This window comes from Typopeltis vanoorti, chromosome 21, assembly GCF_054136105.1.
Source record: "Typopeltis vanoorti isolate ZY-2024b chromosome 21, IOZ_Tvanoo_1.0, whole genome shotgun sequence".
NCBI classification, from domain to species: Eukaryota; Metazoa; Arthropoda; class Arachnida; order Uropygi; family Thelyphonidae; genus Typopeltis; species Typopeltis vanoorti.
This window is the reverse complement of record NC_143569.1, coordinates 12,127,714-12,152,090: the sequence shown is the minus strand read 5'-3', so window position 1 is coordinate 12,152,090 and position 24,377 is coordinate 12,127,714. Positions and strand designations below refer to the sequence as shown.

Genomic DNA, 24,377 nt, shown 5'->3' with positions numbered 1-24,377 from the left:
CTCTGTTTATGAGACATTCCAAGTTTACTTCTGTTTTTTTAGTTCCTATACATTTGTACTTTGAGATCTTAAGGAATGTTTGTTAGCTTTACTTCTAGTGGTAATGTTTACTTTTGTTAACATGGATCACGAGCAGGGCTTGTAAACGAATATAACTTGGAAAAAAGGCAGGAAGAATAAGAATATAATAGAAAAAAGAGAATATAGCTTGGAACAAAGATTTGTAGCCAGTATAAATTGGAAGAATATGATGATCCAAAATCAGTTCGCCAATATTCTGGTGACATGGCTGCGAGAAAGGGGTTGACGGAAGTATCAAAGATTTGTTATAGATAGAGTGTCATATTGCACGCCTATCTGTTTGTCATATTGTTGAAAATTGGCCTATCCCAGATTAACAATCAGTGGTATTATACTCAGATTGAATCACAATCAGTAAACTATAGACACTACCCGCAGGTTACGATCCACCGCTCTCATCGTACTTGACTGAAAGATCAGCTTCAGCGGGGTGCAATGTACTTGGAATGAGACTTGATTGTCATTTGAGGAGAAGACATTTTAGTTAAATTATTTAATTTAGTTAAAACTTTAAATAAGATTTCAATGGTTGCAAAAGAAAATAGTAAAACTGATATTCTGTGAAAGAAGAGAACAACCTACACTTATACGGGCAGCAAGAACAGAACACAAAATATTTAAGGTGAAACTCTTACGCCACTACACATTCATGTTAAAACATTTCCTCAGTGGAACCTACAGAGTAACCAGAACAAAATAACAGATAACAAGTCCACAGTCAACAAACTGCATAACACATGAGTATAAAAATCATTACGGAAAAGTTACCCGAAACTTTTACATACCTGACATGATAAAAAACTGCGTTTCGACAGAAATGCAGTTTGTCTATCATGTCAGAAACGACAGAAACCTAGGAAACTAGAGAGCTGAAACAGGCATTATATAAATATTATAGTGAGAAAAAAAATGAGAGAAATTATTCTTCCTCTCTCTCTCTCTCTCTCTCTCTCACACACACACACACACACACACACACACACACACTTATAACAAACTTTTTTCAAACATCAAAATTGGGAAGAGCGATAATCAATTCAAATGATGTGGATATTTTACAGGATGACTTAAATAGGCTGACGCTATGGACTGAGGTAAATGGCTGTCAGTTCAACGTGGCTAAGTGTAAGGTGATGCACTTCGGGAGGATGACATCGCATGCTGTTTACTATATTAACGGAACTGAACTGCAGGAAGTTGATGAGACAAGAGACTTGGGAGTTATTGTGGACAGAGAACTTAAGTTTAAAGGGCATATTGCTAAGATTGCCAAAACATCACATTAAATTACATGGTTGTTGAGGAACACACTAACAAGAAGGGATAGGGAAGTTATTGTTCCACTCTATAAGGCATTAATAAGGCCGCATTTGGACTATCGTGCACAGATCTGGTCGCTAGGATTTCTTGGTGATGCGGAAGTGGTAGAGAGGATTCAGAGGCGGGTTACAAAGATTGTTGCAGGTCTGTGGGATGTTCCCTATGAGGATAGATTGATGATCTGTGGGCTCCAAAAACTAGCTGGTAGACGTAGGAGAGGAGATATGATAGAAGTATTTAAATTGTTAAAGGGATTTTACAGGATTGATACTGATGGTGTTCTTAAGACCAATGCAGGATGTGAGAGAACGAGGGCCCATCCCTGGAGATTGTGTAAGAGTGTGGTTAACAAGGGTGTTAGGACTAGATTTTTTACTTGGAGGGTTGTGAATGGGTGGAATGCTTTGCCATAACTGGTTGTGAATGCTTCAACTGTGAATGAATTTAAGGAGAGGTATGACAGGTATTGTGTAAATAATGGTTAGTGTGTGAATGTCGGGTCTCCCGCGATGAGTCTTTTGACTCCATGGAGACACCGTTAAAATAATAATAATAATTTCAAGGACACCAACATATCATAATCAAATCCAACCCATTTGCAATAAGTTAAACTGTGCTCATATGCTCAAGCAGTATTAGTCAATAGGCATTTACACTCGCCGCCTCAAGTTAACCGGAAAAAAACATATATCTACTGTATATATAAGTTTCCAAGGAAATACGGATAATCCATAAAATCTATATCTAGCTTGTGATGGTATCATTTGCAACAGGTTCTGATAAAAATCAAAGGGCTATTTCGACGTTACACATAGTATCCAATTTAGCTATGTGCTCTGGTGCGACTGCAAAGTTGAAACATTTTTTTAGGATGCACACTTCTTCAGGTGCTAAATTTTGATCCGAAAAGTTGAAGTGATATTGGATAAAAGACTGCGATTCTTCTCTCGTCTTCTCGTCCGCCTAAAAAGAACATTAGCTCCTTAGAAAAAACAGCACTCTTTCATTTAGAGAATAATAAAGATAAGGCCTGTGTAGCTCAGTTGAAGTGGAGCTTCCGTCCTCTGCGTTTGGTCGCTCGAAGTTTGACTTAAGTTCAAGTCTAGTCGCGGACTGGAGGATCTTTTTCTAAGCCTTTCTTCGACCGGTTCCCGAGTTAGTCGATCTCTGGCACGGACAACCAGGTTTTTTATCCCGTAAACTCAGGAAAATCGACCTTACTACCCACATTATTTCAAAAAGTAACTTATCTTGCTGGGATTAGGTACGAAGAGATGGCAGCACTTTTTTGCCAACCTCTCCATTGGTGGCTGCAATAATTAGACATAGGCATGGGCGATCTATCTCTGATTGGATAGCAGTGGAGATTGAACTGCCCACTCAGTCTCCAAATACAAGATAGGGTATAAAGGCCTCGCCTACTCCCTATAAGATAACACCAGGGAGAGTATGTTGCCAGCTATCGGACACCCCGTAATGGACTCAAATGACTCTATAGAATAAAAGGCGTTATCTGATTTATTGATTATTGGGTAGTGATTATGGTCATGTTCGGTAGATTTTTCGAGTCAGAGTGTCCTGATTGACAGTGATCTTCAACACAGCATTCTTTCAGTTACATATTGTTCAAGGTAAGATTTTATTTCACTGAAAATTTCCCAGGCCCTCTCCTGTTCCCTGCCCAGTGCCCGACAGTTGTCTTCCGCCTTTAAAAAGGAGATTTCCACTGTCGGTCTACACTCGGTGTTAGGAAGGGACAAGGCAGGCCTAGTTCTAAGCGAAACGCCCTTCAAACTTAAGATTAGGCATAAGCATGAATACCCCATATGATGACCTATACTTTAATTAACTACTTGCAGTTTTCAAACATGTTGGATACCTTCTTAACTCCAAATGGCCCGGTAGGGTAGAGATACACCAGATTACTGAAGTCGAATCAGAGGACGACGAACCCCCTGATACACTTTCCAGCACTTCTGAAGATAACACCAGGGAGAGTATGTTGCCAGCTAGCAGACACCCCGTAATGGACTCAAATGACTCTATAGACTATCAGGTGGTCAGTAGAAAAAAAGCGTAAGTAGAAGTCTCCAGTAACAGAACCTGAAACAACAGCAGAATCAGAGGCTCAGCCCAAAGATAGAATAGCACAGATGGAAACATCGGTACAGCCCATTGAAAGAGCAGCTTCAGTGAACACAGCGAGTCACTCCAAAGAAAGAATTCCACCAGTGATTCTAAGATCTAAAGACAAATGGTCGACAGTAGCGGAGGTAATGAAGAACACCTTAATCAAGTTCACCTCTGCTAAAAATTCAGATGAAGGTGTTCGCATTCAACCAGAAAGAGCATCGGACTACCGTCAGCTTACTAAATTTATGGATGAGCTGAAAATACCATATCACACATTCCAGCTAAAAAGAGAGAAAAACTTAAAAGCAGTAATTAGAGGTCTAGTGGTAACAATACCGTCAGAGGAGATAGCCGCTGACCTCAAGCCACAAGGATTAGAACCTATAGAAGACTCCCGCATGTACGGTGCAGACAAACGTCCCATGCCTCTGGTTTTAGTAGAAATTAGTAAAAATCAGAGAGAAATATATGATCTAAAAATTGTTTGCAACCTAGTAATTAAGACAGATCCTCTCAGAAGGAAAACATCTGCAGGACAATACCATCGCTTCCAGAAATATGGGCATGTGCAGAAGCTTTGCAGGCTAGAGTACAAGTGGGTTAAATGTGGAGGCAATCATTCCTCTCATAAATGTTCTAAACTACGCACTGCTCCCGCTAAATGCCCAAATCGCGATGGCCGCACCCGACGAACTACAAAGGTTGCTCATTCCATCCATCTAATATGTCTAAAGCTAGAGAAACAGGAGTCCCATCAACTCAGAAGCATGCTGCACCACCTACACCAGAAAACCCTTTTCGAGCTTCTACAAGAAACAGATCGTACACCTCAGTGGTTTCCTCACACACCAAATCGGCAAAAACTATACCAAGCAGTCAAAACACATGCCGCGATGCTTGCCGCCATTTTAGGAGAAATGCTAACAGATTTTATCAAATCAACTCCAAACCAGGCCGATACAAACAGATTTCTCAAAAATACCCAAGTCATATTCTCAAATATTAACCACCTTACCGGCCATTAAAGATCAAATACGCACCCTCAAACGCTTCGTATCATCATAAATTTCAGTGTAATATCAATGGTATTAAAATTTTAATATGCACTTCGCATCCATGGAAATGTGGACATATATATATATATACGTCGTGGCCGGTAGAGTGGTTAATGGATAATCCGGCCATCACAATAAATTCCACACAGGTCGCATTCTGGTATGCTAATGGGCTCAGTAACAACATTATAGAACCTCAAGAATCTGCTGATCAATTCAAAATTGATATCCTATAAATCAACGAGACTCATCTACGGCCCTGCGATAATCCCAAGCTGAGGAATTGCTCATTAATCTGAAATGACAGACTCAATGCCAGAGGTGGAGTCACTGCGATCTTTGCCAAGAAAAACATTCGTTATAATGAAATAAAAGATATCCCTACAACCAATCTGGAAATAACTGGCATAGAAAATCATACCAATAAAACAGGTATTTTGAAAATATTTTCTGTTATAACCCTCCAGGCAGAACTCTGCTGCTATTCTCTGATCTTTCTCAGCTGCTTCACGCTACGGAAGCAACAATAGTTGCAGGAGATCTAAATTCTAAGCATCCCTTATGGAACAGCAGGTGTTACAATTACAACGGAAAAATCCTTCACAATTTTGCTAGGCTGAGAAATATTATCATCGCAGGTCCGATTGAACCAACGCACTATGGAACACACGGATTGCCCGATGTATTAGATATAACTATATTATATTCAAAAATACATCTCATCAATTCCAACTGAAAGTGTTTAACGACCTCAGTTTAGACCACAACCCAGTACTTTTAAAACTGGAAGAGGAACCAGAACTCATTCCCAGTCAATTCTTTACTAATTTCACAAACTTCAAGGCTACTATCAACACTATCATAGATTCAGTACCAAATACTATCAACACTATCATAGATTCAGTACCAAATATCTCCTCCCGTGAAGAAATTGACGCGGGTCAACAACCTAGAAAACAAAATTCAAACTAGCTTAGTCGCAGCCTCCTCTGTTTCCACCCCAGCTCAAGCAAACCTATTTCCAGAAGAAATCCTTTCTCTAATTAGAAACAAAAACAAAATCAGACGCCGTTTTCACAACATGCTATCTCCCCAAGACCGCTAAGATCTGAATAGAGCATCAGACTGACTTTGTTATGTACTAAAAGACTACAGAAATCAGTAATGTGAAAGAAAACTTTGTTCCCTGAAAGCTGAAGATAACTCTTTATGGAAACTGGCAAAAGCTACAGATTGTTCCAATATCTAGCTCATTCATTGAGAAAGAGGTATAATATAAAGTGACAATGAAAATGCAGAGGCTCTTGCAGTTGCATTAGAACTTCAGTACAAAGCTGTCATGCATATGGTGGCCATTATTATTATTATTATTATTTTCGTGACACCTCCAAGGTTTCCGAACTCTCATCCCGGGAGAACACCTATTGTACAACTCTCCATCTCCACCTCTACACCAAACCTCATCTAATCATCTACATCAGCGCCATCTACTGCCCATCACCATCACCACTACCACAACTAGTATTTTTTGACTGTAAATTGCGTGTATTCTGAAGAGCCGATTTGTCTGTATGTGGGATGAAAAACCCGAGTTTCCGTAAGATAAAACCATGCTACTGCCGTATGAGATCGGCCAACTCATCTTCGATTAAAAAAGTCGATATAAAGATTCCTCCCGTTATGACGAGGCTCGAACTTAGGCCTTTTCCAATTGAAGGGCGCAGCGTACCGTCGCTCTTCCAGTTGCACTACTGAGGCGCTATTATAAATGCAATACTCAGATTAAATTATTTTCCCGCCCGATGGAAACAAGCAGACATAATCCTCATTCATAAGCTAGGAAAAGCGCCTCAATTACCGCTTTTCTCAAGATGTGGTGAACAAAAACAACATACAGGCTGTTCGGGATAAATTTGACAGTTTCGTAAGGAAAAAGAAAATCTTCTTTGTATCTATTAAATTTAATGAATTGACAAAAAAACATTACAGGCAGAGTTAATTACAATACTATCAACAAGATTTACTCAAAATAACCACCATTAGCATCGATCACAGCTTCAATTCTGCTTCGGAACCTCGAACAAGCTGATGCTACAGTCTCCCTGGGAAGGGCCGCAAAAACTGTTTTAATTTTATCCATTAACTGGGCTTTTGTATTACTGGAAGTGCGATTGGTGTCTTTTTCAACTGCGCCCCATACAAAATAATCCATGGGGTTAAGGTCTGGGGAGTTTGGAGGCCAAACATTTGGACTGGTGAAGTCGTAGAAATTTTCAGACAACCATTTTTGACTTTTCCCAGAGGTGTGGCAAGGGGCCGAATCCTGCTGCCATACATACGGCCTACCATTGGCTACCCTTGTTATCCAGGGCTTGACTACAGTTAGCAACTCCACGAACAAAGCCCGAATTCCAATGCCAGGGTTCTTCAACACCTGTTCCTGCAGATTTGCGAGGAATTCTGCTGTACGAACGCAATCAGATCGTCTGCTAGGGATCTTTCTTCTTGCTACATCCTCGTAGTCACCATTGCAAGTCTCTAGTTCATGCCTGATTGTTTTTACTGTATTCAGGGAGCATTGGGCAGCAGTCGTAATATCCTTATTTTGATGGCGGGCACGAATCATCATGATACAAGTTATTCTCTTCCATGATTCAGGTGGGTTCCAGCTATCCATCCTTTCTGACCTCTTGTATATGAATGAAGAAGGGTCCAAACTTTTAAATGAAGAGAAGTGTGTGTTAATACATGTAACTTACGGAAAAATATAATTAATTATAACTATGTCAAATTTATCCCGAACACCCTGTAATTCCGAAAGATCAGTTTGGGTTTCGAACCGGGCACAGTACTACACAACAGATTCACAGATTGACGGAATTCATCACAACTGGCTTTAACTGGCGACAACATATAGGAGCTATCTTTTTAGATGTTGCAAGGCCTTTGATGAGGTTTGGCACAAAGGCCTCATATATAAATTGTTTACAGCCAACATTCCACTATTCCTTACTAAGCTTATTGACTCCTTTTTAAAAAACCGGAAATTTCAGGTCAAGTGAAGAGGACTCAAATACTCTTTGAAAAGAATCACTTCAGGTGATCCCCAAGGCTCGTTGCTCTCGCCGCTGCTTTTTAACATCTTTGTTTTCTGACGTCCCTAGCACGACATCAACCACCATAGCTTGCTATGTGGACGATATAGCAATTCTGAGTAGATCTCTCAGACCGTACTTAGCTACACAGTGTTTACAATCCGCAGCAACAAACCTAGTTAGAAAAATGGCTCAGGAAATGGAACATAGCTGTGAATGCTGCAAACGCACTGCCATTCTCTGCACAAGACAGAAGGCATCCCACTACGGAGAAGTCAATCTTTTCAACACAGCTATCCCATGGAAATCCCGCATCAAATATCTAGGTATTCAACTATATAACCGTCTCAACTTTAACTCTCACATAGATAATGCCTGCAACAAGTGAAACTCCGCAATTATCTTCTTTACTCTCTTCTCAACCGAAGAAGCCGTGTCAGCACTGAAAACAAACTACGGATCTACAAAGCAATCGTAAGCCCCAGAATATCTTACGGATCTCCTGCGTGGGGTCACACCTCCCCTGGTAACATCAACAAGTATAGGTCATCCAGTACAAATGTCTCCGTATTATATTCAATGCTCCGTGGTTTGTCAGGAATACTCTTCTCCACCGAGACGCTGACATTCAGTATATTCTAATGTTTCTCAGTGATACTGCCATTACATATTTCACCAAAGCAGGTATTCAACACAATGAACTCATTCTAGAGTCATCTAACTACGATGAGAACGATAGGCGGGAACACAAGCGCCCGAAATCGGTACAGACGCTCCCACACTGCCGGAAAATGGGTGAGCCAAGTGCTCGATAAACTCTCATTAATTGAAGCCAATTTTCATAGAGATGAAGGGGTTTTAATCCATGGGATTGGGGTACATCCAGCCACAAAAGTTATAAGTTATAAGTTCCGATTTATTATTTTACTATAAAGATAGCATAATACTGAAGGCTGACAAAGGCAATTCTACCGTTATCTTGAATACGCGTGATCATGTGTCAAAATTTTCAATTTTACTTTCTGACACATCTACTAACTGTCAATTAGATTCTGATCCTTCTTGGACGAACCATGAAGAAACCAACAACCAACGTAATATGCCTACATGGCCCACGGTTCTAAAGTAAAAAAAATAAAATTCATTCATCCGCTAACTGTACGTTTATATGGATCTCCGAAAATACACAAGACCGATGTTCCTCTCTGATCGATTTTGGATAGTAGCAACTCAACAATTTATTTGTTATCAAAAATCTCGCTCATCTACTAATGACACACATCAGACACAGAGATGCATATATCAGAAACACTCAACACTTTGTAGAAAAGCTGAGAGAAATCTCAATCTCAAGAACAGACATTCTAGCTAGTTTTGATGTCGTGTCATTAATTACAAATGTCCCGATGAACGATGTTGTGGTTATCATAGATGATCTGTTTCCTCAACATAATTCTATAAACAATGTCTTAACTTAATATTTTTTCCGATGGAATGGAAAAATTAACAAAAAAACTTTCGGGTCTTGCCATGGGAAACCAAATATCCCCTTCCTGTGCGAACGTATTCATGGAGAAGTTTGAAAATGACATCATGTTACGTTCAAATCCTAAGCTGTCAATTTGGAGGAGATATGTTGACGACATATTCATAATATGGAAGCACAGTGTAGTTGTGTTATATGCATTTCTAGCCTCCATAAAGTCATTTCACCACAAGATCAAGTTCCCCTAGTACTTGAGAATGAAGGGAAATTACCTTTTCTGGACATTTTAATTATGAAATAAAGCATTTCTCTCAATATGTACTGTAAGCCGACCCAAACACGTCATTACCTACATTTCTCCTCATTACACCACATTTCACCGAAATTGAGCATCATGCACATGTTGAAGAACAGGGCGATCTCTGTTACAAGAGATGAAAGAATATTAACAGAAGAATTAGAATTTACATTCTAAATATTAATCAGCTGATATCCTAAAAAATTACAAAGAGACTATTACTCTCTAATCCCTCAACACAGCAAATCGAGGACATTCATTGCAGGACTTCAATTTCCATTCCTTTTTTCGGCGTACTTTCACAAAACTTTGCCAATCTCCTAAAGTCTCACGAGATTAGAATAGTCCTCAAACCGATTAGGACAGTACAGAATATGTTACTCTCACCAAAAACCACAACTTTCAACAAACACCCAGGAGTTTACAACATACCATGTTCTTGTGTCCTTAATTACATAGGAAAAAATTCGAGAAGTCTAGAAATAAGACAAAAGGATCACATTGTAGATGTCAACAACAGCAGTGAGGATAATTCAGCGTTCGCATTCCATTTTTCCAACACTCACCACAACATCAAATGGGATAGAAGTTCTATGCCATACACAGAAGACGACTACTGTTCCTGCAACATAATAGAAGCCACAGTGGTAAACCGCTCACACGGTTCCTTGAACATAAACCATGTGATGATCCTATGTGACATTTGGAAATCACTGATCAGATCTCTTAACACCTCAGACTTTAATTTTGTTGCTAACTATAGGGTGCACCTGATGAACAATGTCTGACCATACACATTCAAGCTCAACGTATTTATATTGTATAACGGTTCCTATGCATTTCGTAATTTTACAGTTATGTATTGATTCATAAAAAAAATCTTTTTGATTAAAAGCTTCAACCCAGTTGAAGCCACTCGTTGACGTGGCGAACCTAGTTGTATACCAGTTGTATCAAACTCCAACCAATAAAACCCAGTTCATACTGTTCCTTAAATATTTATACGCCTATAGTGTAGTGCTATTCATAAAAAAACAACAATGGATAGGTAAATATGAAAGTAGATGCTTTCATTAGTAGACATAGCCAAAAATATATAGCTCCTAAAGGAAATAAGAAGCAACACACAAGCATTATACTTATTTAGCACCGAAAATATTCGGTGCACTATCTTTAGTAATAAGAAATGAAACTCGAATGAAAGAATATTTATTTTCACATAGAAATGAGGAAGTCCTGTTCAAAATAATAATATATCATTGGTTTTTACATATCAGCATTAAAAAGTTCCACTTTCAGGCGTAAAAAATTTAAATGCTATTTAACTACTTTGTTTGTTTCTTTCCTAATTAATGTAATGCAGCTTTCTCTGTACAGATTAGCATGTTTCCTGTGATTTTATTATATTGATATGTTATATAATATGTATATTATATGAATGTACATGTGTGTATGTAATGATAATGCATTACATAACTTTTATAACTTTATGTATATCGTAACCTCGACAAGCTGTTGCTCTTAATTTACACATGTGATTGTCAAAAAAATTTCTACTGGAATACGAAGCTTATAATAAAAATAACACAAACCATTAAAAAAAACAATCTTGAGAACCTTTCATACCAAACGTAAGTCACTCCCCCTCAAACAGGCCAAACATTGTATTGCACACGAGGATATCGAAAAAAATCGAAGCTCTCGTCGACGATCTGGAAAAACGATGTAGCCCATCATATGAAAACATAAATTTTAACCTCATCTACAAAGTTCGTCAACAAGTTAAACGCAACGTAAGACCGTCCAACGACAGCTCAGAACGCATCACTCCCACTACTCCAGCAGAAATAAACAACATCATAAAGCATCTCAACAATAAATAAGCTGTAGGTCCAAATGGCAACACCAATAAGATTATAAAGCTGCTTCCAAGAAAGGCTATAGTGATCTAGTCAACAAAACAAACGCAATATTTAGAATACAGCACTTTTCCACAGCATGAAAATGCTGCCATCATACAAATAAAGAAGACAGGCAATGATTCCCAGATCCCCCAGTGTGAGCGACCCATCAGTCTACTATCCAAGGAAAAGTCACAGAAAGAATCACTCTCTCAAGATTACAAGAAACAATAGTTGGACTACGAATCATACCGAATGAACAATTTGCCTTCTGATGAGAACACAGGACAGCTTAGCAAATCCGCTGACTAGTTGGATACATCACAACAGGATATAATTTGAATATACATACCGACACAGTATTCCTAGGCGTCGCTAACGCCTTTGACAAGATCTTGTATCATGGCCTTCTCTATAAACTCATAAAAGCAAATATGGCAATAAATCAAATAAGATTAATACAAGCATACCTCAGCAAAAGAACCATGCAGGCAAAAATTCAACTGAACAGTTTCAATCAGGTGCAAAATCCTAGCAGGAGTTCCACAGGGCTCCCTCCTGCCCTGTACTATTCGCAGTCTACATCGCTGACATCCAACAAAACCCGAGGACAACAATCTCAGCCCTATACGCAGACGACACGGCAGTATTAGCAAGATCTCTCCGTTCCCACCTGGAAATCCGATGACTCCAGGACAGTATTATTAAACTGGAGAAATAGTTGTGTGACTGGAGGATCCAAGTAAATCCTAAAAAAAGAACAGCCACATTGTTCTCCAGAAGGAAAGCCTCCATCAATGATCACATCCAGCTCTTCGGAGAAGAGATTCCATGGCAGACAGAAACCAAATATCTCGGAGTACAACTCGATATAAAAAATTCAGATTTAAGAGCCACATCAAACTCATTAGGGCAAAGAAATCCAAATCCATAGCTCAATTCTACCCCTATAATCAACCGCCGGAGAAAACTATATATATGAACCATACTACTATACCAGCTGGCGATAAGCCCTGTAATCACATACTCCTTCCCAGCATGGAGTCATATCTCTTAATCAAACATTCTAAAATTGCAACGAATACAGAAGAAGTGCCTGCTGATGATACTGGACGCTCCATGGTTTATTAGAAACACACAGATCCACCGAGAGACCAGAATCCCATACATCTTTCCGCTCTTTCGTGAATTAGCTGAAAAGTTCTTATCAAAGGCAACAGGCCCCCATTCCAACTAGTCAGACAAGTTGCCAACCACAATGAACCCGAACACTGCAAACACAAAAGATTCAAGGCAGTCCTGCTCCCAGCTGAACACACACAGCTAATTCCCAAAGTGCGAGTGTAAAATGCTCACAACCTCCTCCCCAAGTTTCCTTACACAGATAAAGTGGAATATGAAAAGCATATTGGCTTCGCCCATCTAACCAGTAATGTTGTTGTTTTAGAAATAGAAACTTTTCTGCGGAAACGATGGCAGTCCACTTGACGTCTTCATTAAGCAGGAAGGCGGCGTCTCACCAGACGATGAAAGTCATCGCCTGGTGAAAGTCAGATATTTAACAAGTTTTTACGGCTCCTAGACATATGCATTCTGCCAAAAAACTTCGACTTACTCGATCACCAACTGTAAAAATTTAGAACAAGTTCCTGTATTGGTGACTTGAGCATAACATAGCTTCATGAACGTTACTACAAGGTTATTACCGAAGTACTTAACAATAATAATAATAATGATAAGAGCAACTACAGCATCAGAGTTAAGTATCGGAGCACTGGCCGATGATCTGTCTATGAGAAAACAGTTCTTTTTTTTCTTCTTCCCCTTCTAAATGTTATCATAATTATGAACATATATTCAAAGTTATCAAAACATTCGACATGGCTTGTGAAATTGTATAGAATTGTCACAGAAACATCGCTTTGCTCTTTGTGTGTCTATATTTATTTATTTATTTCTAACTGGTGTTTTGAGTATGCATTCGAATAAATCTTTTCAGTCTTGTTTTCATAAACAGGTAGCGCTTTACAATATCGTGTTTTTATACTTCATTTGGAATCCAAGGAGAGAGATGGAGAAGTCATGATATGCATTAGGTAAATGTCAAAAAAGAAGAGTAATTGTTAGTACAATATGCGTAAGACGATATTGTTCATAAGAAATGGAATTATGTATATGTTATGGGTTCGGCAATCTTAATGTCTTAAGCAAAGAACCATATTAAAATGAGTGATTAAGCTACTGTATGAATTACTCAAAAAAAATATCACAAGAATTGTTACTATTCAGTCTTTAATGATTTACCAAGCGAATTATTAGGATATATGTTTTTTTTTGGTGTTGTGAGTATAGCAGTACCACTATAATAAACATGTAGCAGTGGTATGTGGAAATGTTGGAGCTGTTACTTTCAAATTACAGAATGCAATTTGTTGCAATGAACTACAAAGTGATTAAAGAATAGCACGTTGCTCACATTACTCTATTACCCCGTTTACGTTAAGTGTAAATGTATCTTTGACAACTAACATATGGTTATCTTGATAGAACATATTTAAAAGTGATCTCCGGCCAGTTGGCAATGTAGATGGGAGCATTTTCCCCTATGCAATAATTGCTGGTTTGACAGCTAGTGTCTCATATTAATTATTGCTCATCCATTTGAGTATTAACTGTTATTCACATCTACCTTATGTTCTTGTTTTATAAAATATGTTCACAGAGATCAAAATTTTTAAGGATTTGGAGGATTTTAGTTATTTCAAATTTTATTAGTTTTTTTTTTTTTTTTTTTTCCCTTGTGTGTGACAAATCCTCATACAGGATGTTGAAAACTAGCATCTTATATGTGGTATTATCAACAACAACATGGTCATTTCAAATCACATGGCAGTTTGTATTGTATTATGGTTATATTATGCCCAGTGATGAATATCTTCCATCTGTAACTTTTTTCACCGTTTGCCACATTGAGATTTCATCCTATTGCCTGTCAGTAGCATATAGTTAAGGGTACACTTTTCAGTAAGTTACTTTCTCCAGAAGTGGTTAGCTAATTTTCCTTTTATATGAACATATGTTAGTTCCATAATTTAAATGGTCTGTTGCTAAACAAGATGAGTTTTTTTTCATCCATTAAGTATATTTATGTATATTCAAGAATGCATGTTTGGGCCCCTGTAAACGAATCTTATCTTTAATGTAAAAAATAAAAAGCAGCAGTGGCTATTTTGTAACAAGATAAAAACATTATACCTTGAACTTCAGTAACAAATACAACTTATCCGGTAACTTGATGCTGTCAGTAGTAAGAAGTTGAAGTAGTTTACAAGTATGCTGTGTTTCAGTGTAGCTGAAAATAAAAGAAAACAAAATCACAATGCACTTAGATTATAAAATAAATTAGGATTTAAAACATTGAAACTTTATTTTCTCACATTTTCCATCTTATTACCATTTGTTGCTAATTTATTTACCAGTCCAGGCACATTTCATGAAAATGAATGTTTTTGAGGGGGGAGGCTTTATTTTTTTTATGTATAATTATAGAGGTTAGTTGCTATTGTATGTACACTGGCTAGTATTTCAAGTGGCTAATAATCCCTGTCATTTTCTAGCAGTTGTCAAAACTAGTTATTCATGTTAATGATTAGAGGAGAAAAAGAAATTTAGCTAATTAGGTATTATGCCAATATTTTGGCTTGGTCAACAAGGCATCATCATGGGCACTTAGAATACATTCGTCATCATGGCGGCTTCATTATCTGAGATACAGTATAAAAATTGTAATAATACATAGAAACACAGTAAGTAGAGAATGTTTTAACTAGAAGCCTGAAGTCCTGTGAGCAGTGCACTCTATGGGATGCAGGTAGCTGACTGGCTGTTGGGTGGGAAGTCTAAGAATTAATTTCCGAAATCTTAGGAAATTTCACACAACCATATTTACTTGGTTGATTTTTTAAATATGTTGCTGATTTCAAAGTCTTTCAAGTTGGTATTTGCTGCAATGAAGACTAGTAGTTTTTCTCCATTTGATTTTGTGCAAGATGTCCAAAACATGGTCATCTAGACTTACTAACTACAGTCAGTTAGTGTGGGGAATATATTTCTTGTGTTCTTCAATGCATATCTTCCAGCTTATCCTTAATATGAGAGGTTACAAGAACAAGATCCCTGGTGTACACTAAGAAAGAAGGGGAACAAGTCAATTAGAATATGTAATGGGAAGCCTGATTCATATGATGTTTGAAAGCAGTGCGAAGATTATAGTTCTGGCTATATGTATGTTGGGAGTGATGTGAAGTGATAGGAATATCAAAAAAAAAAAAAAACAGAATTTTTTTAGGCATTCTAGCTATTGGATAGGAAAGTACAAGTGTGAATAAAAGAGAGTTCAGGGAAGTCTGATTGGAACAGAGGTTGGAGGGTGAGACTCTGTTAACTTTTTGTATATATACATACACACAGAGGGGAATGATGAAAAAGTGTGGGTGGGTGGGTAGGTGGGGAAAGTGATATTGGTTGTGTGTGTTTAGAAAAGATATTTATTTTCTTTTTCTATTGTGAACTGGATTCTGGGATGCCAACTGTTGGGGTGAAGGAGAAAAGATTTATATGGCCAGGTGGCATGAAATCAGAAGTATCAAGAGCATGTCTTTTGAAATTTAATAGGGAGAGCAGAAAGAGGTAATAGCTTTGGCTCTACCTCTTTTTCTCTTTATATATATATATATATATGGTGTCTTGTCAAGTGAAATAATATATGGATGGCAAACTCGGTGAACGGCAGGAGAGGGAGGCAGCAACATTTTTAAGTAAAGTACTTACTGTGTCAGAAAGGGGAATATTGGTTAATAGATATATATTAAAGACGCCAAGAAATTATATTCTTGGTTTAATCTTTTATCCAAGTGTAAGCAAACACAGTTTGCTCATGAAGTAACTTAATGTGCAAACTTTGTTTGCTTACACTTGGATAAAGGATTAAACCAAGAATATAATTTCTCATCAAATTCCTGACATTGTACACTCAAGGGGTGTACAGAATATGATAGTACTACATGAAAAAAATTACATCATTACTAACTTCCTATCTACAATTTTCCTCCAAATCAGTCTGTTACTTGTCAAGACTAATTATCAAGACTCATTATCAGATCAGATCTTATATTTCTATCGTCTAAGGCACTTTGTACCATATCAATCCACCTATATCTTGGTCTTCCTCTGGGTCGTATTGCTGCCAACCTGGCAGAGAACACTTGTTTTGCTAATCTTTCTTCCCCCATTCTGTTTAAGTGACCATATCACCTGAGATTAGCTCTGCTAACGCATTCCTGGATGTTGACAATGTCAAGTTATTTCCTAATATCTTCGTTTTTAATATGATATTGCCATTGATGCCATCTGTTCACGCCTATAATCTTTCTCAGGACTCTCATATCTCCGGTCTCTACTCGTTGGTCAAGTGTTTTACTTCTGACCCAGCTCTCAGATCCATAAGTTAAAATTGGTTTGAACACTGTCTTGTATACATGTAATTTAGTGATTTGACTAATTTCTCTCATTCAATATGAATTTATTCAGTTGACTTCCTACTATACCAGCTTTATATTGATTCTATTGTCTATTTCCATATTTAATTTAGCATCTTCACTAAAAATCGTGCCTAAGTAGGTGAAATGTTTTACTTGTTCCACAGGTTCTCCGTTCACAATCTCAGTTAACATTTTCAATGATTCTGCCTATTTTCATTGTCTTTGTCTTTTTATTGCTGACCTTCATACCATATCTATTACAACAGTTATTCAATTTAGTCAAAGGAATCTTGCAGACTCGTAGCAGATTTATTGATACGTATAACATCATCTGCATAAAGCAAAGAGCTGACATTAACACCTCCAATTTTAATATCCTGTTTAATACCACTTTCCTTCATAATGTGATCCATATAGATAATGAATAACAGAGGGGATAATGTACATCCTTGTCTCACACCAGATTTAAAATTAAACCATTTTTCTGTACTTCCTTCAATTCTAACTGCTGACTTGCAACTCAAATAAAGACCAAGTATTGCTTGATATAATGCCCCATTGACACCATATAACTGTAGCATATTGAATAGCTTCTCTCTTGGCACCTTGTCATATGCCTTTTCCAAATCGACATAACTTAAATACAGATCTCTGTTATGTTCCCATGCTTTCTCGACTATTTGTCGTAAATTGAAGATCTGATCCTGACAGCCTCTATTTGGCCTGAATCCAGCTTGTTCTTCACCAAGCTTTTCTTCCACAATTCTTCTCAACTGTTTCTCAAGTATACTTGTATAGATCTTGCCAGGAACACTCAGTAGGGAAATACCTCTGTAATTCTCACATTCAGTTTTATTTCCCTTTTTATATATGGGTACTATGAGAGCTCTACTCCAATCATCGGGAATTCGTCCCTCTGTCCAGACTTTCTGAACTATGCAGTGCAGCCACTGCAAGACTCTTACACTACCATACTTCAGCATTTCTGGTTGAATATCATCAACTCCTGTTTCCTTTCCACATTTCAAGCTTTGGATGGCGTTTTCTACTTCGTATGGATATGTATTCCTGATTGTATGCCTGTTGAGTGTTTTTTACCACTGTGCTATCACTGCTTTTCATTTAGCAGTATTTCAAAGTAATTACTCCATACTTCAAGGATATCTTTTTCTCCTGTTTTCATGTCATCTTTATCATCTCTAACTCCTTTTGCAGTACTCTTTCCTCCATTTCTAAGCTTCAACAACCTCCAAAATATTTTGCCACCTTGTTGATATTTATTTTCTATGTTCTTGCCAAAGTCCTCCCATGACTTTTGTTTAGCTAGTTTTACACAGTGTTTAGCTTTCTTACATTTGTCTCTGTATTCTCTAAGAGCCGAAGCTGACTTATTTGCCAGGAACTTATGATATGCTTTCTTCTTTTCCTTCACTGCTGTTTTAACTTCCTGTGTCCACCATGGAGTTCTAATTTTTCTATCCTTGCAGAGAACTTCACCACATGCCTCTCTAGCTGAATCAATCAGTGTTTTCTTCAGAGCTTGCCAATGAATATCTAAAGTTTGGGTTCTGTTCTCAAACTCTTTCATTTTTTCTTCAATAATCTTTGTGTATTTTAGTCTACAGTTCACATCTGAGAGCTGCTCAACTTTTATTTGCTTTAAAACTTTCTTACATGTTATTCAACATAAAAATGTGCACAAATTCACACACGTGAATTTGTGCACATTTTTATGTTGGAACATGGTGTTAGTAATAACCAGTCCAGAGCAGAAATCCAACAGATATTTGCCATTATTATTAGCTTTGTTCTTTTCTCCAAATTTTCCCAAAATATTTTTGTATGTCTCACAATCATTTCCTACTCTGCTATTTAGATCCCCAACAAGGACCAACTTTTCCTTTGAAATAAATTAAAGATTCCAAGAAGTATAATTTCTTAGAATCTGTAATTTATAGTATAACCAAGTGGAAAAACTTTCAACATCTCTGATCCGGAGTATTTTAGTAATGTGCGACAACTTTTGGCTACTTTTTGTATATATATACACTCACAGAAGGGAACGATGAAAAACGGGAAGGAGTCATGACAAGGGGCCATCCCTGGAAGTTACGAAAGGAAACTGTGAGAAAGAGGGTGAGGAGTGGTTTCTTTGCATGGAGGGTGGTTGAACCATGGAATGCATTGCCTAATGGAATGGTGAGAGCGAGAACAGTCAATGTGTTTAAGGAGTGATATGCTAGACTTTGTGTTTCCTAGGAGGGACCTCCCTCAATGAGTCTTGATAGACTTGTGTTTTTTAGAAAGGACCTCCCGCGATGAATCTTTTGACTCCATGGAGGCCTGAATAATAATAATAATACTGACTCTTCCCATAATGCAAAGCATTATAAATGTCCATAAGGATATGTGCTTTGCATTATGGGATACTAAGGCAAGTGATGTGAAGTCATTAGCCTCTATATATGAGTTGCTCAGTTGTGAAATTACTTCACGCATAAACTTTGTTTGCTTACAGTTGGATAAAACCAAGAATATAATTTCTTGGCATCTTTAATGTATAGTATAACCAAGTGAAAAAACTTTCAACATTGGTCAGTAAAGAATTGTGATATCAAAACTAACTAGTTTTAAGTACAGCTATCAATTGTATATTTAAAACTGAACTTTACGTTAAAGGTTTGAAGTGTGTGTGGAACTTTTTATGTAAGATGAAGTATGACTACCAAGAGGGAAAGTTAAAGATTTAGCTAATAGCTTGGTTAGTTTAAAGTGGGAGAGATTGAACTAAAACTGATAAAAGGTTTAACTGATTCAAATTAAGTAATTTTTAAAAAAATATTTTTTTCCTGGAATTGGATCATAATCAAGAGTTTAGGTGGTTTGGTCTCAGTAATATGTTCATTGGTATTGAGGACCACAGTAGCATTACTCTTGTTTTATTTTATTTTTATTATTTGTCACCTCCAGGGAGTTCAAAGACTCATCGAGGGAGGGCATCTACTCTACAACTCTGCTTCCACCACTCGCAATCCACCAACTGACTGCAACTACACCAAACCCATTTACCGTCGACCACCACCGCTAGTATTTCCACAGACAATCGCAAACATCCATGCCCACTTTAGAATTCGAACCCGCAGCCTCTTGACAGGAGAGCGGACACCCTAACCACTCAGCCAGCCAGGCTGGTTTGTTCTACTAATTATTATATTTTTGTCTTTACATAATTTATAAAGAGTATAGAGTTGACTTGGAGAGATTTCTTTTAGGAGGAAACCATGCATAAGAATATTAGCTGTGTTGAGCCTGACATTATTCGTATATGGAGGCAGGTTACAGAGGTTCCATTCTATATGCAGCAGGAGATATAATGTTGGAACTTGAAGAGGCACTACTGCAAAGTTATGTCTAAAGCTAAGCATACTGACAGCTTATCTACTCTCCTAAGGATCATCTCCTGCCTCTTCCTTTTCCAAGTGTGCATAAGGTCCCTCGTTCTTGCAACTTTTCATATTATGGTCACACTGGGAGATTTGCTAACATCTGCATAGAATAACAAAATATATATGCCTCCACAACTATACTTAGTCAGGTTGAGTTGGCATACCTTGTGGATACCTTACACAGAATCAAATGGGGGTAAAAGCTACTATCTTTCACCACAGCAAATAGACTAGAAACACACTTTTTTTCCTGATCAACCAAATCTAATAAATATGGTCGCAGCTCCAGAAACTCAATGGCCACAGGCTGGTTATCATAGACAAGTAGCGAGTGAATTTTCAGCCTCATTCTAAACACTTTTAAAAATACATTCTTCTCTTTGCATAATTTACTCATTTATTTTTAAACATCTCATTCACTATCAAGTTATTCGTTTTCAAACTAAACTCAATGGCAGCTTCCATTGAATGCTTGGTTTGGCTTATTTGGATTTATGGTTGAAGCAGCTCAGGCTATAAGGTCATTGAATTGTCTGTTAATTGCATGTGTTCTAATTGGCAGTTTGCCTGATTTGCAGGATGAAAAACTAGAGTTTCTGGGAGAAAAGGAAGTGGAAAGAATGTAAGTACTGTTGCAAACGGTTGGTAATAAAGACATACCAAACTGTAGACCAGTTTGCATTTCTTCATCGGTAGTTAAAACTTTTATGAAAAAATTACTTGTATGTACAATTGCTTCAATGAGGGTGAAATTATTTGTAGTGGTCAGCATGGATTTATTAAAGGGCATGCCTTGTGTTTTAGTAATCTGGTCACATTTTATAATAGATTGAGTTTGGAATTATGGTTGAAGCAACTGAGACTGTGAGGTTAATACCTTATGTCTGTTGGGATTGTGTATGTGGCTGTTTTGTAGAATGAAAAACCTCTGTACGAGACTTTTATGATAGATAACAACAGTAGTTGATTATTAGAATTTGGCTTTCTGATGTAAGTAAAATTCTTTGTTAACAATATTTAAAATGCATTATAAGCAGGTAATTCCCCCCCCCCTCCCCCTAGGTGATGCACAGCTGGGGACTTTTTTTAGGAATGGTACTGATGTAGTGGGTCTTCAGGAGAATTGAAAGGTGGTAAACGAGTGAACAGTTTTGTGTAACTAACAAGAGAATTCTGAATATCATCTAAAAAATTTTTCTCAGTTACAGACCATGTTAAATGAGTAATATTCCCATGCAAAATTTTAGCTAGCTTGACATACTGCAAGTGACTGCCAAAAATGCTGAAGCTTAATTTTTTGTTAATACTTGATTTTGATCTGCAGTTACATGGACTTCAGCAAGTATATCATATGCGACCTGGGTAGGAGATGAAAAGTCTTTCTTATTAATTCATAGAAGTTAATGAGACAGATAAAATAGGGCGATGATAGCTAATGAATTAATACACAGATTATGCAAATGGAATGATGTGGAGTTTGTGGATCTGCCTCAGCTTAATGGACAGAAAGATTTGTACAATGGGTATATAGTATAACTATATTGGTATAACTGACTATCCCATTTGATACTGTTGCCTCAGGGACTAAATTCTGCATTTTTTGTTCATTCACACACACACCTCTACATCCACCCTAATTTCTTTAGTTTTCCTGACTTTGCACTTTCACACCCTCAGTGAACAAAGTTCTCTAAACACCTAACTTCGAATCCATTAAGTGCATTTCATCAGCATTGTACAAATCTTTCTGTCCATTAAGCTGAGGCAGATCCACAAACTCCACATCATTCCATTTGCATAATGGAATGATGTGGAGTTTGTGGATTCGAAGTTAGGTGTTTAGAGAACTTTGTTCACTGAGGGTGTGAAAGTGCAAAGTCAGGAAAACTAAAGAAATTAGGGTGGATGTAGAGGTGTGTGTGTGAATGAACAAAAAATGCAGAATTTAGTCCCTGAGGCAACAGTATCAAATGGGATAGTCAGTTATACCAATATAGTTATACTATATACCAATGCTAGAAGCATCATTAATAAGAGGGAGGAGTTTTGGCATCAGTTAATGCAATCTCGCCAAAAGTTATAAGATTAGTGAGACTTGGCTAACAACAGTTTATGCAGTTACAGGGATATAATGTGATGGATTTAGTATTTTCAGGGAGGATAGAGTTGACAGTATGCGGGGAGAGATACTACTGATGATCATACAGGCAAATCAGCCTTCAGAACACACAATTTACAGACAAAAAATACTGTTGCTGATGATGGGCAATAGATGGCGTTGATGGTAGTAGTGTTGTAGTTGGAGAATTAGTAGTAGTGGAGAGGATGAGATGTATTTAGCGAAGTAGAGTAGTGTGCCCTCCCACGATGAGTCCTTGGACTCCCTTGAGGTGTCATGTAATAATAATAATGATAGCAGAGAAATTGCAGCCAACAAGAATAAGAGTTAGTCAGGCAAATGGCAGTTCTATTGAGTCAATCTGGTGTGAGACTGAGGCCAATAGGACAAAATATAAAATTGGATGCTACTGTAGGCCAGACGGTGCCCAGAATGATGAAGACATGCATCAGCGGTCTAGCAATTATCATGGGAATGGGGGGAGACTTCAACTTCGGAGATATAGATTGCAAGAAGAAAACATTATATGGCAGGAAGGAAATGGAATTTATACACTTATCCAGAGATGATTACTTGAGTAGAATGTGAAGCAGGAAACTCAGGTTACGAGAATGTTGGATCCTGTTATAGGATCAGAATACCTTTCTGTAACTAAGGTGGCTACATTGCCTCCAGTTAGATTGTGGTCTTCACTTGGGAGATAACAAAACATGTGGAAATTTCAGTTAAGAAAGAATATATGTGCAGCTATAAGGCAAGTGATTATGATACACTTAGGAGGCTGCTTGAAGCAGTACCATGCATAAAGATCTGCAAGGGAAGGATGCTCATAGTGCATGGGGGATAGTCAAAGGCTATCTGGAGGAAGTAATATCAGACTGTATATACCCAAGGTCAGCAGGATAAATCAGAAGAGATGCAGAAATAAAGATGTCATGAGGATATAAAAGAAGAAGGACGACCAGCATGGTAAGGAAGGCAAAATCAGATTACGAGAAGAAGAAAGCTGAGCAGATGAAAAAAAATCCTCAAAATTTTTTTCATTATTTGGAAAGTAGGAGGAAGAATGACTATCGAAGTATAACTTTAATAAGTGCAGATGGTAGAGAGATAACAGAAGCAGATGAAATTGTCGAGCTACTGAGTGACTATTTTGCAAGGATATATCATCTAGGTGAAGATATTCTTATGTTAGAGATGACAGGGACATGTGGGAACAGAGGTTAATAAATTGGAGGTACTTGGGATATTGCAGAATCTGAATGTAAATACAACTGTGGAGTTGGATGGGATATCGGCTCTTATTTCAAGAGAATGTGCTGGGGAACTGGTGACAAGTTAGCTCTGGCAAAGTCCCAACAGAGTGGAAGGAGGGCAAAATAATTTTATTTACTATACATACATCATCAAGGCCCACCTTTCCTAATTAGGTTGTGGGGGACAGCAGCTGCAAGAGGAACTTCCAATGGTCATGATCCTCTGCCACCAAGCTCAGGTGTTCTGGTGTGCAGAGGATCAGGACTGTTGGAAGTCATTGGACCATTGACCATTATATCCAAGGTTTTGGATATAATCTATCCAGTGAATCCTTAGCCTTCCACGTGGCCTCCCACCCTCTGGCTTTGCAAAGAGGGCCTGCTGGGGGAACCTTTCTTGTGGCATTCTAACCAGGTGCCTGTACTAACGTAACTGTGATCTCTCAACACGGAGAAGCAACGGTTGAGTATTGAGGGTTTCCCGAATTGCAGAGCTTCTGACTGTCGTCTTGTCAGCCCTGCAACCCCCCTCGAAGGAACCTCATTTCAGCCGCTTGGATTCATGTCCGCATTTTTTCAGTCATTACCCAACTCTCATGACCATAGGTGAGGATGGGGACATAGACTGTATTAAAGACAGCCAGCTT

The 24,377-nt window shown here is 37.9% G+C and overlaps 1 protein-coding gene across 5 annotated transcripts in view; it reads left to right on the top strand.

Moving 5' to 3' along the window:
• The first annotated feature begins 13,396 nt into the window (after positions 1 to 13,396).
• mRNA-cap (RNA guanylyltransferase and 5'-phosphatase mRNA capping enzyme) overlaps positions 13,397 to 24,377 on the top strand; it is a 450,753-nt gene continuing 439,772 nt past the window's right edge. For 3 of the 5 annotated variants that reach the window (XM_090411578.1, XM_090411577.1, XM_090411573.1), the window contains exon 1: positions 13,397 to 13,465. The gene's annotated coding sequence lies outside the window, so the exon portion shown is untranslated. The other 2 variants (XM_090411575.1, XM_090411574.1) reach the window with 2 other exon arrangements.